Raw genomic sequence first — 15,226 nt, forward strand, 5'->3', positions numbered from 1 at the left:
TGGTTTATGCAGAAATTGCATGTTTCTAAATGGAATCCTGTCTGAACGAACATGCCGTTGGCAGCTGCGATGGCCGAGTGGTGCAAGCTGTGGTCTCCAAACTCCAATGGGGTTTTCCCGCCTTGGTTTGAATTCGGCACGCAGTGCGACGGCTCAAAGATCTCTTCAATGCTCAAATGCATTAATTGGAATTAATTGACCGCATTCACCTCTCTCCCAGCATCAGAGATACTTCAACGTGACCGGTGCTTTTAATCGGGCGTCCAATCTTCTCTTCTAAGATTTCAAGACCCGAGAAGGAATCTTTCCCAATCTGTAACTTGCAAAACCTGACATTTATACTCTTTACTTTCTTTGCATGCATCTCTCTATCTTTCCCTGTCTCTCTGTGTGACCCCTGATGGACTTCTCAGATTTTCTTGAACGGCGAAGGCTGATCTCACCTGCAACACCAGCAGAGAAGGGTAAAAAAGGGTAAAAGAGGGACTGAGACGGTTGGAAAAGTAAAGGTGCAACCCAGCTGCTGCAGCTAATGTCGACACACTTATGTCTCTTCGCTCTCACAGTGAAACAAAGCACCAATTTGATTCAAGTATACTTATGGTAGAGTGCATGTTAGCACGATGCCGAGATATACGGCAATTATATCAGAGAATCCTAGAAAGTTAGGCGAAAGAAGGAAGCCGTTCTGCACATCGGGCCAGTGCCGGCCGAAAAATCTGTACCTAGCCTCATCCCACTTTCCAGCGTTTGGTCCCTAATCCTGTTGGTTACGGATCTTGACTTGCATATTGAAGTTTTTATTTTTCAATGCGCTGAGGGTTTCTGCCTCTCCCACCCTTTCAGGCAGTGATTTCCAGACCCCCACCACCTGCTGGGTGGAAAAAAAATCTTCTGCTCCCCTCTAATCCTTCTACCAATTATCCTAGATCTATGTAACCTGATTATTGACATCCCTGCTAAGGGAAATAGGTTCTTGCCATCCACACTATCTAGGCCCGTCATAATTATATACACCTCAATTAAATCTCCCAACAGCCTCCTCAGTTCCAAAGCAAACAACCCCAGCCTATCCAATCTAATCTCATAGCTAAAATTCTCATGTTCTGGCAACAGTGTCGTAAATCTCCTCTGTACCATTTCTAGTGCAATCACATCTTTCATGCAATGTGGTGACCACAACTGTATGCAGTATTCTTGCTGTGGCCTAACTATAGTTTCATAAATTTCTACCATAACCTCCCTGCTCTTACATTCTATGCCTCGGCTAATAATAGAAAGTATCTTGTATGCCTTTTTAACCACCTTAACTACCTGTCCTCTTACATTCAGGGATCTGTGGACATGCACTCCAAGGTCCCTCTTTTCATCAACACCTCTCAGTATCCTCCAAAGTAATGTAGTTTCAAAGCAACTAATTGTGAAACGTCTTACTTGATAATACAAGTCGGACAGACGAAACCAATTTCGTAAAGGGAAACGAATATTGGTGACAGGAAATAGTTAGTGTACAACTTGATATTACTGCATATCGGAACAGAAAACAAGATTGGATGGATCGAAGAGGTCTGAAAGGATGGCCGATCGGCTTTGTGAGACAGCGAACCTTCACACTGGCTGCACGAAGCAAGCAACAGCGCTTGGTTGATCCAGATGCATGATTCTCGCTTTGGGGCTTTCGTTGATTAATATCCAAGAAGTTACGGGTTCAAATCCAGGATGAGCCTTGCTGGCCCACTATTTTGAGTGAAAAGACACCAATTGGCTTCTGACATCTTCTCAGTATTGCTGTTGGTAGAATTGAATTACATGCAGAGCATGTTTGAGATCCAGAGGACAGAGTGATGGAGTTCCCAAGACGCAACACATGTAAAGTAAATAAAATGTCTCAAGATGCTGAAGAGATTGATGCTGAATGTGAATTTCCCCCAGTTCAGGCGGTCTCATTGATGCTCGATGATGGGATAGAGAACGACATATCGAAGTTTGCCGATGGCCCCAAAATGGGCAGCGTTGTGAGCAGTGTGGATGAAAGCATAACATTCCAGAGAGGCATTAATATGATAAATGAATGGCCAAAACCGTGGGAAATGGATTTCAATTTTGGCAAGTGTGAGGTCATCCACTTTGGACCACACAAAGATAGATCAGAATACTTTACAAAAGGTGAAAAATTCGAAACTGTGGAGTTCCAAAGGAACTTAGGTGTCCATGTACATAGATCATTAACATGTCATGGGCAGGTACAGGAAATGATCAAAAAGGCTAATGGAATGGTGGCCTACATATTTAGAGGACGAGAATACAAGGGAATAGACATTATTCTAGAGCTACACAAAGCTCTGGTTGGACCACACCTGGAGTACTGTGTTTAGTTCTGGACACCGCTCCTTTGAAAGGATATACTGTCCTTGGAGGGAGTGCAGTGTAGATTTACTAGAATGATAACTGGACACTAAGCGTTAAATTACGAGGAGAGATTACACAAACTATGGTTGTATTCCCTGCAATATAGTAGATTAAGGGCTGATGTGATCGAAATTATCAAGATATTAAGAGGAACTGATGAGTTAGTTATATCGAAACTATTTCCGCTCGTTGGCCTGTCTCGGACTTGGGGGCAGAGCCTAAACATTGGAGTCAACTTTCAGAAGTGAATTTGGGACAACTGTCCACAAGCAAAGGGAGGTAGAATTGTGGAAGTCTCTTCAACAAACGGCAGTTGACGCGAGCTCAATTGTTAATTTCAAACCCGTGATTGAGAGATTTTTGCTAACCAAAGGTATTTAGAGATATGGGGCTAAGGCGGGCACAGAGAGTTTGGTTACAACTCAGCCATGATCCCATGGAGTTGCAGAATCGGCTGGAAGGACCAAACACCAGACTCCTCTTCCGGAGTTCCTCCTTGGTGCAGAATGCAAGATGATCGTGCATTGGTCGGTAGTCGAAACTGGGTCGCCCGTTTAGCAGGCGAGAATTCTACCCCTGAACCACCAATGCTGGCTTATACACCAACTGCATGTTTCTCTATGGAATCATGTCTGAACGAACATGCCGTTTACAGCTGCGATGAACGATTGGTTCAAGCGGTGGTCTCAAAACTCCAATGGGGTTTTCCTGCCGAGGTTTCAATTCTGTTCGCAGTGCTCCGGTTCAAAGATCTCTTCAATGCTCAAATACATTAATTGTTATTAATTGACCACATTTACCTCTCTCCCAGCATGAGAGATACTTCAACGTGGCCGGTGCTTTTAATTGGGCGTCCAATCTTCTCTTCCAAGATTTCAAGACCGAGAAGCAATATCTCCCAATCTGTAACTTAAATTCTGCTAGATTGCAAAACCTGACATTTATACTCTTTATTTTCTTTGCATGCATCTCTCTATCTTTCCCTGTCTCTGTCTCTTGCCTCTCTGTGTGTCCCCTGATGGACGTCTCAGGCTTCCTGAACGGCAAAGGCTGAACTAACCTGCAACACCAGCAGAGAAGGGTAATGAAAAGGACTGAGACGGTAGCAAAAGTAAAGGTGCAACCCAGTTGCAACAGCCAATGTCTGCACACTTATCTCTTCGCTCTCACAGTGAAAGAAAGCACCAATTTGATTAAAGTATACTTATGGTAGAGTGCATATTATCACGATGCCGAGACAGACGGCAATCATATCATAGAATCCTAGAAAGTTAGGCCACTGAAAGAAGCCATTCTGCACATCGTGCCTGTGCCGGCCGAAAAATCGGTACCGAGCCTCAGCTCACTTTCCAGCGTTTGGTCCCCAATCTTGTTGGTGACGGATCTTCAGGTGCATATTCAAGTTTTTATTTTTCAATGCGATGAAGTTTTCCGCCTGTTCCACCCTTTCAGGCAGTGATTTCCCGACACCCACCGCCCACTGGGTGGGAAATAAATCTTCCACTCCCCTCTAATCCTTCGACCGATTATCTTAGATCCATGTACCCTGATTATTGACCTCCCTGCTAAGTGAAATAGGTTCTTGCTATCCACTCTATCTCGGCCCGTCTTAATTTTATACACCTCAATTAAATCTCCCAACAGCCTCATCAGTTCCAAAGCCAACAACCCCAGCCTATCCAATCTAATCTCATGGCTAAAATTCTCCAGTTCTAGCAACATTGTCTTAAATCTCCTCTGTACCATCTCTGGTGCAATCACACCTTTCCTGTAATGTGGTGACCACACCTGTACGCAGTATTCTTGCTGTGGCCTAACTATTGTTTTATAAATTTCGTCCATCACCTCCCTGCTCTTATATTCTATGTCTCGGCTAATAAAGGAGAGTATCCTTTATGACTTCTCAACCACCTTATCTACCTGTTCTGCTACCTTGTGGGATCTGTGGACATGCACTGCAAGGATCCGCTGTTCATCTGCATCTCTCAGTCTCCTCCCAAGCAATGTAGTTTCAGAGCAACTAATTCTGAAACTTCTTACTTCATAATTCAAGTCGTACAGTCGAAACCAATTTGGTAAAGGGAGACTAATATTGGTCACTGGAAGTAGTTAATGTACAACTTGATATTGCTGTGCACCAGAATAGAAAACGAGATTGGATGGACAGAAGAGGTCTGAAAGGATGGTCGATCGGCAGTGGGAGGCAGCGCACATTTCAACTGGCTGCACGACTTCACTGTCAGCGGTTCGTGGGTCTCGGGGTATGATTCTGACTTCGAGATTTGCGTTAAGTAAAAAACGCGAGATCTCAGCTTCAATCCCGCACGACCCCTCCTGTCTCAGTGCGTTCAGTGAAAAGTCAGCAAATAGCTTTCGACATCTTTTCGGTGTTGCTGTTGGGAGAATTGATTTTTTTCCAGAGAATATTTGAGCTCCAGAGGACAGGGTGTGGAAGTTTCCAAGGCACAACACACGTGAAGGAGCGGGGGAGTGGGACGAACTGGATCGCTCTTACAATGAGCCGGCACGGGCTCAATGGACCAAATAGCCTCCTTCTGTGTTGAAACCATTTTATGATTCTATGTATTCTCTTTATTTTCTTTGCATGCATTTCTCCATCTCGCCCTATCTCTGCCTCTCGTATTATCCCCTGATGGACTTCTCAGGCTTCCTTAAACGGCGATGCCTGATCGAACCTGCAACACCAGAAGAGAAGGTTAAAGAAAGATTGAGACAGTCGGAAAAGTAAAGGTGCAACCCCGCTGCTGCAGCCAATGTCTTCACATTAATGTTTCATTCGTTCATGGGATGTGGGCGTCGCTGGCGAGGCCGGCATTTATTGAGCTTGAGAAGGTGGTGGGGAGCCGCCTTCTTGAACCACTGCAGTCCGTGTGGTGAAGGTTCTCCCACAGTGCTGTTAGGAAGGGAATTCCAGGATTTTTACCAAGCGATGATGAAGGAACGGCGATGGTGTGTGACTTGGAGGGGAACGTGCAGGTGGTGTTGATCCCATGTGCCTGCTGCTCTTGTCCTTCTAGGTGGTAGAGGTCGTGGGTTTTGGAGGTGCTGTCGAAGAAGCCTTGGCGATTTGCTGCAATGCATCCTGTGGATGTTGCACACTGCAGCCACTGTGCTCAGGTGGTGAAGGGAGTGAATATTTAGGGTGGTGGCTAGGGTGCAATTCAAGCGGGCTGCTTTGTCCTGGATGGTGTCGAGCTTCTTGAGTGTTATTGGAGCTGCACTCATCCAGGCAAGTGGAGAGTATTCCATCACACTCCTGACTTGTGCCTTGTTGATGGCGGAAGGGATTTGGGGAGTCAGGAGGTGAGTCACTCGCCGCTGAATACCCAGCCTCTCGTAGCCACAGCATTTATATGGCTGGTCCAGTTAATTTTCTGGTCAATGGTGACCCCCCAGGATGTTAATGGAGCGGGATTCGGCGATGGTAATGCTGTTGAATTGCAAGGGGAGGTGGCTAGACTCTCTCTTGTTGGAGATGGTCATTGCCTGCCATTTGTCTGGCGCGAATGTTACTTGCCACTTGTCAGCCCAAGCCTGGATGTTGTCCAGGTCTTGCTGCATGCGGGCTCGGACTGCTTCATTATTTGATGGGTTGCGAATGGAACTAAACACTGTGCAATCATCAGCGAACATCCCCATTTCTGACCTTATGATGGAGGGAAGGTCATTGATGAAGCAGCTGAAGATGGTTGGGCCGAGGACACTGCCCTGAGGAGCTGCTGCAGCAATGGCCTGGGGCTGAGATGATTAGCCTCCAACAACCACTACCAACTTCCTTTGTGTTAGCCACTGGTGAGTTTTCCCCTTGATTCCCATTGACTTCAATTTTACTCGGGCTCCTTGGTGTTACACTCGGTCAAATGCTGCCTTGATGTCAAGGGCAGTCACTCTCACCTCACCGCTGGAATTCAGCTCTTTTGTCCATGTTAGGACCAAGGCTGTAATGAGGTCTGGAGCCGAGTGGTCCTGGCGGATCCCAAACTGAGCATCGTTGAGCAGGTTATTTGTGAGTAAGTGCCACTTCATAGCACTGTCGATGACACCTTCCATCACTTTGCTAATGTTTGAGAGTAGACTGATGGAGCGGTAACTGGCCGGATTGGATTTGTCCTGCTTTTTGTGGACAGGACATACCTGGGCAATTTTCCACATTGTCGGGTAGATGCCAGTGTTGTAGCTGTACTGGAAGAGCTTGGCGGTAGTTTCATGGCCACCATTACTGATACTGGTATTTTAACTCCAGGTTTTATTTTTCATTAATTGAATTGAAATTCTCCAGCTGTCATGGCGGGATTATGAACTCGTGACCCCGGATTATGAGTCCAGGCCTCTGGCTTGTTAGCCAGTAACATAACCACTATGCGACTGTACCTCTTCGCGCTCCACTAAGTCACTCTCTTTTCATTCCTCTTATTTCGTGCTTTTTATTTCTGCCTCCTGCACCTTTGTCTTTATCCTGTTTTTGTTCTCTAATGTGTCTCTGCTGGATGATCCAAAATTCAGACCCGCCGCTTCCTCCAACTTTTCCTTCCTTCCACAATCATGGTCCATTTCATTGAGACTTTCCTGCGGCCTTGCCAACTCTAACATTCACTTTCACATTCTTACGCCTTTAAGTTTGCTCCACATCGACCGCTGTTTCTCGGGGACACATGTCCCGCTCGCACCAATGTTCATTTGTGCCTTGAAACCAATCGTTACATTTCGATCTGCCCAACTGCTCCAGAGACAAGCACTAAGAAAGCAGGACTGGCATTCGGAAGGACAGTGGCATACTTTTCGGTGAAATTTCTATGGGGTATCTTGTGACACGGGGGATGATAACTGAAGAACTTGGTTTTGTTTTCATGGTCGTTGGCGCTTTTCCCCGAGCAGTCGATGTGGGGGAGAGACGGGAGGCGCTGCATAGCAGCGAATGACGGCTGAAAGGTGCACTTTTGGCAATCTGGGCGGTGCAGTCAGGTCGGAAATGTTCCGCTTGATCTTAATAGTTCTGTGGAAATGTCCGATTGAAAAGGAATGAGGAGAAATGGGAAGAGCGGCAATGGTGAAAAAGTGTCGATTACAGGAGGTTGGCCGTGAGCGAAAGGTCCTTTGAATGTCCGGCGCGGAGGGGATTTTGTTCAGAAACGACAGACTTTAAAGCGCGTGGGGAAAGTGAAGTGTGAGCTTTGTCCTTGGGTCAAATTGGGTGTTTTCAGGAAAAAAGCCATTGTGAATTCACAAAAATGAAAACAGAAAATGCTGGAAACGCTCAGCAGGATAGGCAGCGCCTGTGGAGAAAGAACCAGAGGTAAGGTTTCAGCCATCTGATCTTTTTCATCAGCAGTGGATGTACTGGTCGGTAGGAGAGTAGCTTAACTCTCTCAGATGCTGGATTCAATTTTTCGATTATGTCGGTTCGCATCCCATCTCTGTCACAATTGGTAGAGTTGTTTATTTTGGCCGCCTCACCTAAAAATCTTCTTTCCAAAGAAGTGCGTTTCCGCATTGCTGGCTTATATCTGTTTGCACAAATCAGCAAAGTCTGAATTGCCACCCAAAATGTTTCTTGCACGGAGGTGTTGGGAGTGGAAGGGGTGATCCAGGTGATGTTTCAATCAAAGTGTGCAATGGCCCCCTGGTAAACGAAGTATCTCTTATGGTGAGCATAAGATGAAAGATATGTACCATAATTATGTATTTCTTCTTTGCATCACACTAGGATTTATTATCAGGGAATGGACATGAGCAGGTGGATTTACGTCACGCTCCGGTCGCTTTGCATCGCCCCCGACACATAGAATTGAATCATCGAAAGGTTACAGCATGGAAAGAGGCCATTCGGCACATCGAGTCTGTACCGGCTCTCTGCAAGAACAATCCAGCTGGACCCCACCGCCCCACCCCGCCCTTTCCCTGTCGCCCTGTATTTTGTTTTCATTTCAATTACTTATCCAGTTCCCTGTTGAAGGCCATGATTGAATCTGCCTCCACCACCCCCTCGGGCAGTGCATTCCAGATCCGAAACACTCGCTGTGTAAAAAAGTTTTTCCTCATGTCACCTTTGGCTCTTTTGCCAAACACCTTCAATCTATGTCCTCTGGTCATTGACCCTTCCGCCAATGGGAACAGTTTCTCTCTATCTACTCTGTCCAGATCCTTCATGATTTTGAATACCTCCATTAAATCTCCTCGCAACCGTCTCTATTCCAAGGAGAACAACCCCAGCTTCTTCAGTCTATCCATGAAACTAAAGCCCCTCATTCCTGGAATCTTTCCAGGAATCACCCACCATCAACATCCTGGTGATCACCATGAACCAGAAAGTTAACTGGACCAGCCATATTAATACTGTGGCGACAAGAGCAGGTCAGAGATTGGATATTCTGCGCCGAGGAACTCACCTCCTGACTCCGCAATGCCGTCCCACCATCTGCAAGGCGCAAGTCAGGATTGTAATAGATTACTCATGTGATAGTCACCTACATGAAATATTAACTCTGTTTCTATATCTAAAGATTCTGCCTGACCTGCTGAGGATGTCCAGCATTTATTGTTTTTATTTCAGTTTGGCAACATAGCCAGTATTTCCATTTTGAATAAAGGAGCTTGTGCGAGTTTGTTCATGCGACGAGGTGGCCGAGTGGTTAAGGCGATGGACTGCTAATCTATTGTGCTCTGCACGCATGGGTTCGAATCCCATCCTCGTCGATGTTGTGTTCAGTATTGTTTCATTCAGTCAATCTCGAAGATCAGGTCCCTTCCTTCTCGAAACGGCCAACGGACGTTTCTGCAAGAGAAACTTACGTACCATAATTATGATTTATGTCCGGATCATTCCGTGTCTGTGTCTGTTCAAAAGGGATGTGCTGTCAGTCCCGGATCATTCAGTGTCTGTGTCTGTTCAAAAGGGATGTGCTGTCAGTCCCAAATCATTCAGTGTCTGTGTCTGTTCAAAAGGGATGTGCTGTCAGTCCCGGATCATTCCGTGTCTGTGTCGGTTTAAATGGAATGTGCTGTCAGTCCCGGATCATTCCGTGTCTGTGCCTGTTTAAAAGGGATGTGCTGTCAGTCCCGGATCATTCAGTGTCTGTGTCTGTTCAAAAGGGATGTGCTGTCAGTCCCAAATCATTCAGTGTCTGTGTCTGTTCAAAAGGGATGTGCTGTCAGTCCCGGATCATACCGTATCTGTTTCACCCGATTTTCTTGATACCTTTTTCCTTTTGAACTAAAATGACGATCCTCTCTCGAGAAGAAGGTTCACCGCCTGCTGTTGAGATCAAGTTCATTCTGCGAGGCTTCCATTCCAATCACCGCAATCTATCCCCCATTCAGACCTACCCCCGCCTGGACATTATAATCTGCGATATCCATAAGGGAATTGTGAATCCAAATATCATGGTTATAATTTTCTTTGCTCCACAACACTGAAAATTATCAATTCCAACGATTCAGAAGGTAATCATAGAATCATAGAATCTTACAGCATAGAAGGAGGCCATTCGGCCATCGTACCTTTGCCGGCTATTTTTCGAAGACCTGTCCAAATTCGACCCACACCCCAGATTTTCCCCATCACCCTGCAAATTAGTCCTCTTCAAGAACATGTCCAATTGCCTTTTGAATGATCCTGTGGAATCTGCTTCCACCACCCTTTCAGGAAGTGCGTTCCTGATCTTAACAAACCCTCTGTGTGAAAAAAAAATCTCTTAAATTCCTCTCTAGTTATTTTGCCAAATATTTTAAATCTGTGATCTCTGGTTACCGACCCACTTGCCGGAGGAAACAGTTTCTCCCTACTTGCTATTTCAAAACCCCTCATTATTTTGAATATCACTATTAGGTCTCCCGTTAACCATCTCTGCTGTAAGGAGAATAATCCCAGCTTCTCCAATCTCTCCACATAACTGAAGTCCCTCATCACTGGTATCATCCAGGTCGACCTGCTCTGAATCCTCTTCAATCCCTTTTCATCCTTCTTATAATATGTTGCCCAGAAGTGTAATATACATTCCAGCTGAGGCCTAACCAGTTGTTTGTAAAGGTTTAGTGTGACTTCCTTGTATTTAAATTCAATGCCCCCATTTACAAAGCCAAATATCCCATACGCTTTTTTAACTACCTTATCAACTTGCCCTGTTTTGTGAATAGGCTCCCCCAGGTCCCTCTGCTCTTGGAACCCCCCATAAATTGTTCCATTTAGATAATACTGCCTCTTCTTGTTCTTCTTCCAAAAGTGCATCACTTCACACTGATCGGCGTTAAATCTGTCACGTGACTGCCCATTTCACCAGGCTGTCCATGTTCTCCTGAAGTCTGCTGCTATCTTCCTCAATATTTTCTCCGTTGCCAAGTTTTGTATCATCCGCAAACTTCGAAACGGTACTCCCTATTCCTACATCCAAGTCATGTGTATCTAACAAGAAAAGCAATAGTCCTAATACCGACCCCTGGGGGATTCCACTGCATATTTCTCTCCAGTCAGAAAAACATTCGTTCACCACGACTCTCTGCCTCCTGTCCTTTAGCTAATTACGTGCTCACGTTAACACCGGTCATTTAATCCCACGTGCTTTTAGTTTTCGAATAAGTCTGTTATGTGTTAATTTCTAAAATGTGTCCTCAAAATAAATGTAACCCCGTAATTTAATTCTTAAGCAATGAGAATACATATATTAAGACCGAATGATAGATTGGGTTCATTCCCATTACCCGAAGTTGACGGGACCCGAGGAGGTGAAAACCCATCTGGGTTTATATTTTCCAAAAACGGAGACGAAAATCGCAAAGCTCATCCCGTCGAAATCCAACAATTGGACTGAAGATCTGACATTCTGGAAACCCTTCTGGAACGCCCGGGTTTGCAGACCTGGCCGTTCAAAGAAACCGGATAAGACCATCAGGGGGAAACACAGAGAGAGAAGAAACGCAGACAGAGATATCGAGATACATGCAAAGAAAAATAGTATCAATCTCCAAATTCTGTGATTGAGCAGAATTTAAGGTGCAGCTTAAAGGCAATTCGTGAAATCATCGAGGTGGACATACGGGAACTCTGCCAGACTGCATGTTCCAGACATGTATCCAACGCTACACGTGCAGTCTGCAGCCATGTGTTCATTGGTGGTTCTGTGTGGAACCCTTGCCTGCCGGCGGTAAACCATGAGTTTGTTTCCAGGACAATGCAGCATCCTTTACCTTTTGTATTCTGTGCCCATGAGATCGCCTGAGTTGGGATAAATTAATGTGACGGCTTCAATCTGTCCAACTTCTAGAAAGATTATCTTCATTTCCTCTACGTGTGTTGCGTGGACAAACTTTCTGCATTCTGTCCTCTGGTGCTCAAACATGCTCTGCTGGAGATAAGTCAAACCTGCCTTCTGCACTGCTGAAAGGAAATGAGAAGCCAATTGGTGATCTTTGACTGAAAATGGGGACACAACGGGGCTCAACGGGTTTTGAACCAGTGAAACTCCCTGACCGAGAATCAGACCCGAAGACCAACTGGCAACAGAGCCGTGCAGCCACTGTAAAATTTTACTGCAACGCAGCCGATCCGCCATCCTTTCAGAACGCTCTGTCCATACAATCCCGCTTTCTTGTACGATATACGATGTCGAAAAATGTCAGGTTCTACACCAATTATATCATATCAACAACATCAAATTCCTTTTGAATGGACGACTTGTATTATCAAGTAACACTTTACAGAATGAATTGCTCTGAAACGACATTGTTGTTCACACGCGACCATAAATATACTTTACTCAAATTGCTGCTTTCATTCACTATGAGAGCGAAGAGCCATGAATGTGGAGACATTAGCTACGAATTTATCAGCTGGGTTGCACCTTTCCTTTTCCTACTGTCTCAGTCTTTTTTTCCTTTACCCTTTTCTGCTATTGTTGCCGGTTAGATCAGCTCTCGCCATTCAAGGAAACCTGAGAAGTCCATCGGGGACAACACAGAGAGACAAGAGACAGAGACAGGGAGAGATAGAGAGATGCAGGCAAAGAAAATAAAGAGTATAAATGTCAGGTTTTGCAAACGAGCAGAATTTAAGTTACAGGTTGGGAGAGATTCCTTCTCGGGTCTTGAAGTCTTTCAAGAGAAGATCCGACACTAATTAAAAGCACCGGCCACGCTGTCGAATCTCTCATTCTGGGAGAGAGATAAATGCGGTCAATTAACTCCAATTAATCTATTTCAGCACTGAAGTGATCTTTAAACAGTTGCTCTGCGAGCAGAATTCAACCCTGCGCAGGAAAACCTCAATTGAATTTTGAGTCCAACGCTTTAAACACTCGGCCACCGCAGCTGTAAACGGCATGTTCGTTCAGATCGGATTCCAAATGGACACTTGCCGCTATTAAGAACGCGCGCATTGGAGGTTCAGGGGTCGAATTCTCAATTCTTATGCGGGAGACTTTGGTTCGATTTCCGGCCAATGCAGAATCATTCTCACCAATGAGGAGCTGAGGAATATAAGTATGCCATTTCGCCCCTCGAGCCTGTTCCGCAATTCAAACAGATCATGGCTGATATGTGACCGAACTCCAGATAATCGCTTTTGCCCCGTATCGCTTAATAACTTCAGTTAACAAAAATCGATTAATCTCAGGTATAAAATTAACAATTCAGTTCGCATCAACTGCCGTTTGCGGAAGAGAGTTCCAAACTTCCACCTCCCTTTGCTTGCAGAGGTGTTTCCCAACTTCACTCCTGAAAGTCCTGACCCTAATGTTTCGGCGATGTCCCCAAGTCCTAGACATCCCAACCGGCGGAAATAGTTTTTCTCTATCTACTCCATCAGTTCCCCTTAATATTTTGAAAAGTTCGATCAAATCAGCTCTTAATCTACTAAATTCGAGGTAAACCCGAGTTTATGTAATCTCTCCGCGTAATTTGACCCTTGGGGTCCAGGTAACATTCCAGTAAACCGAAGCTGCACTCGCTCCACAGCCGATATATCCTTCCTAAGGTGCGTTGCCCAGAACTGAATACAGTACTTCAGGTGTGGTCGAAGCAGGGCTTTGTATAGCTGTATCATGATGCCTATCCCCTTGTATTCTCGTCCTCTAGATATAAAGACCAACATTCCATTGACATTGTTGATTATTTTTTGTACCTGTCAATGACATTTTAATGATGTATGTCGATGGACATCAAAGTCTTTTTGGACCTCCACTGTTTCGAGCTTTTCACCATTTACAAAGTATTCTGATCTATCCGTTTTGGTCCAAAGTGGATGACCTCACACTTGACTAAATTGATATCGATTTGCCACAATTTTACCCATTCATTCATTGTATTAATGCCTCTCTGTAATTTTATATTTCCATCTGCACTGCTGAAAATGCTGCCCATCTTGGTGTCATCGGCAAACTTGGATATGTGACTTTCTATCCCGTCATCTAATATCCGCCTGAATTGGGAAAAATCCAAATTCAGCTTCAATCTCCTCATCATCTTGAGACATTTTATTTCCTTCACGTGTGTTGCGCCGACGAAACTTCGGCATTGAGTCCACTGGAGCTCAAACATCCTCTGGAAATAATTCAGTTCCACCAACAGCAACACTGAAAAGATGTCAGAAGCCAATTGGTGACTTTTCACTAAAAGGAGGGCTCGTCCGGGATTTGAACGTAGGACCTCTCGCATATCACTCAATGAAACGCCCTAAGCGAGAATCATACCCCTAGACCAACGAGCCGCTATTATTTCAGCTATGCAGCCAGTGTAAAAGCTCGTTGCCTCCCACAGCCGATCGGCCATCCTTTCAGACCACGTCTGTGCATCCAATCTCGTTTTCTGCTCCGGAGTCCATCAATATCAAGTTGCACACTAAATATTTCCAATCACCAATATTAGTCTCCCTTTACCAAATTGGTTTCGAGTGTACGACTTGAGTTGTCAAGTGAGACGTTTCAGAATTATTTGCTCTTAAACTACATTGCTTGGGAGGATACTGAGAGGTGTGTCGATTTGCGGCACGCTCTGTTCCCTTTGCATCGCCTCATGCACATTGAGTTGAATTATGGAAAGGTTGCAGCACGGAAAGAGGCCATTCGGCCCATCGAGTCCGTGCTAGCTCTCTGCAAGAGCAATCCAGCTAGAAACACTCCCCCGCCTTTCCCCGAAGCCCTGCATTTTTTTTTCCTTTCAAGTACTTATCCAGCTCCCCTTTGAAGGCCATGATTGAATCTGCCTCCATCACACCCTCGGGCAGTGCATTCCAGATCCGAACCTCTTGCTGTGTGAAAACGTTTTTCCTCATGTCACCTTTGGTTATTTTGCCAATCACCTGAAACCGATGTCCTCTGGTTCTTGACCCTTCCGCCAATGGGAACAGTTTCTCTCCATCTTCTGTGTCTCGATCCTTCATGATTTTGAATACCTCTATCAAATCTCTACAAAACCGTTTCTGTTCCGAGGAGAACAACCTCAGATTCTCCAGTCTATCCACGTAACTAAAGTCCCTCATCCCTGCAATTATTCCGGCTAATTTTTTTCTGCACCCCCTCCAAGGCCTTCACATCTTTCCTGAAGTGCGGTGTCCCGAACCGGACACAATACTTCAGTTGTGTTCGAACCAGTGTGTTATAATGTTTCATCCTGACTTCTATACTTTTGCACTCTATGCATCTATTTATAAAGCCCAGGACCCCGAATGCTTTTTAACCGCTTTCTCAACCTGCCCTGCCACATTCAACTATTTGTACACATGAACCTCTCTTTGTTCCTGGATCGCTTTTACGTTTGTGCCCCGGAGTTTATATTGCCTCTCCTCGTTCTTCCAACCGAAATGTATCAC

General features: G+C 45.2%; 1 non-coding gene across 1 annotated transcript; it reads left to right on the forward strand.

Annotated features, from left to right (window-relative positions):
- Positions 1-9,041: 9,041 nt before the first annotated feature.
- trnas-gcu (transfer RNA serine (anticodon GCU)) lies at positions 9,042-9,123 on the forward strand. Its single transcript has one exon. It is a non-coding gene; the product is annotated as a tRNA-Ser (tRNA).
- The last annotated feature ends 6,103 nt before the right edge of the window (positions 9,124-15,226 follow it).

The sequence above is a fragment of the Heptranchias perlo genome, unplaced genomic scaffold (assembly GCF_035084215.1).
Source record: "Heptranchias perlo isolate sHepPer1 unplaced genomic scaffold, sHepPer1.hap1 HAP1_SCAFFOLD_73, whole genome shotgun sequence".
Lineage (NCBI taxonomy): Eukaryota > Metazoa > Chordata > Chondrichthyes > Hexanchiformes > Hexanchidae > Heptranchias > Heptranchias perlo.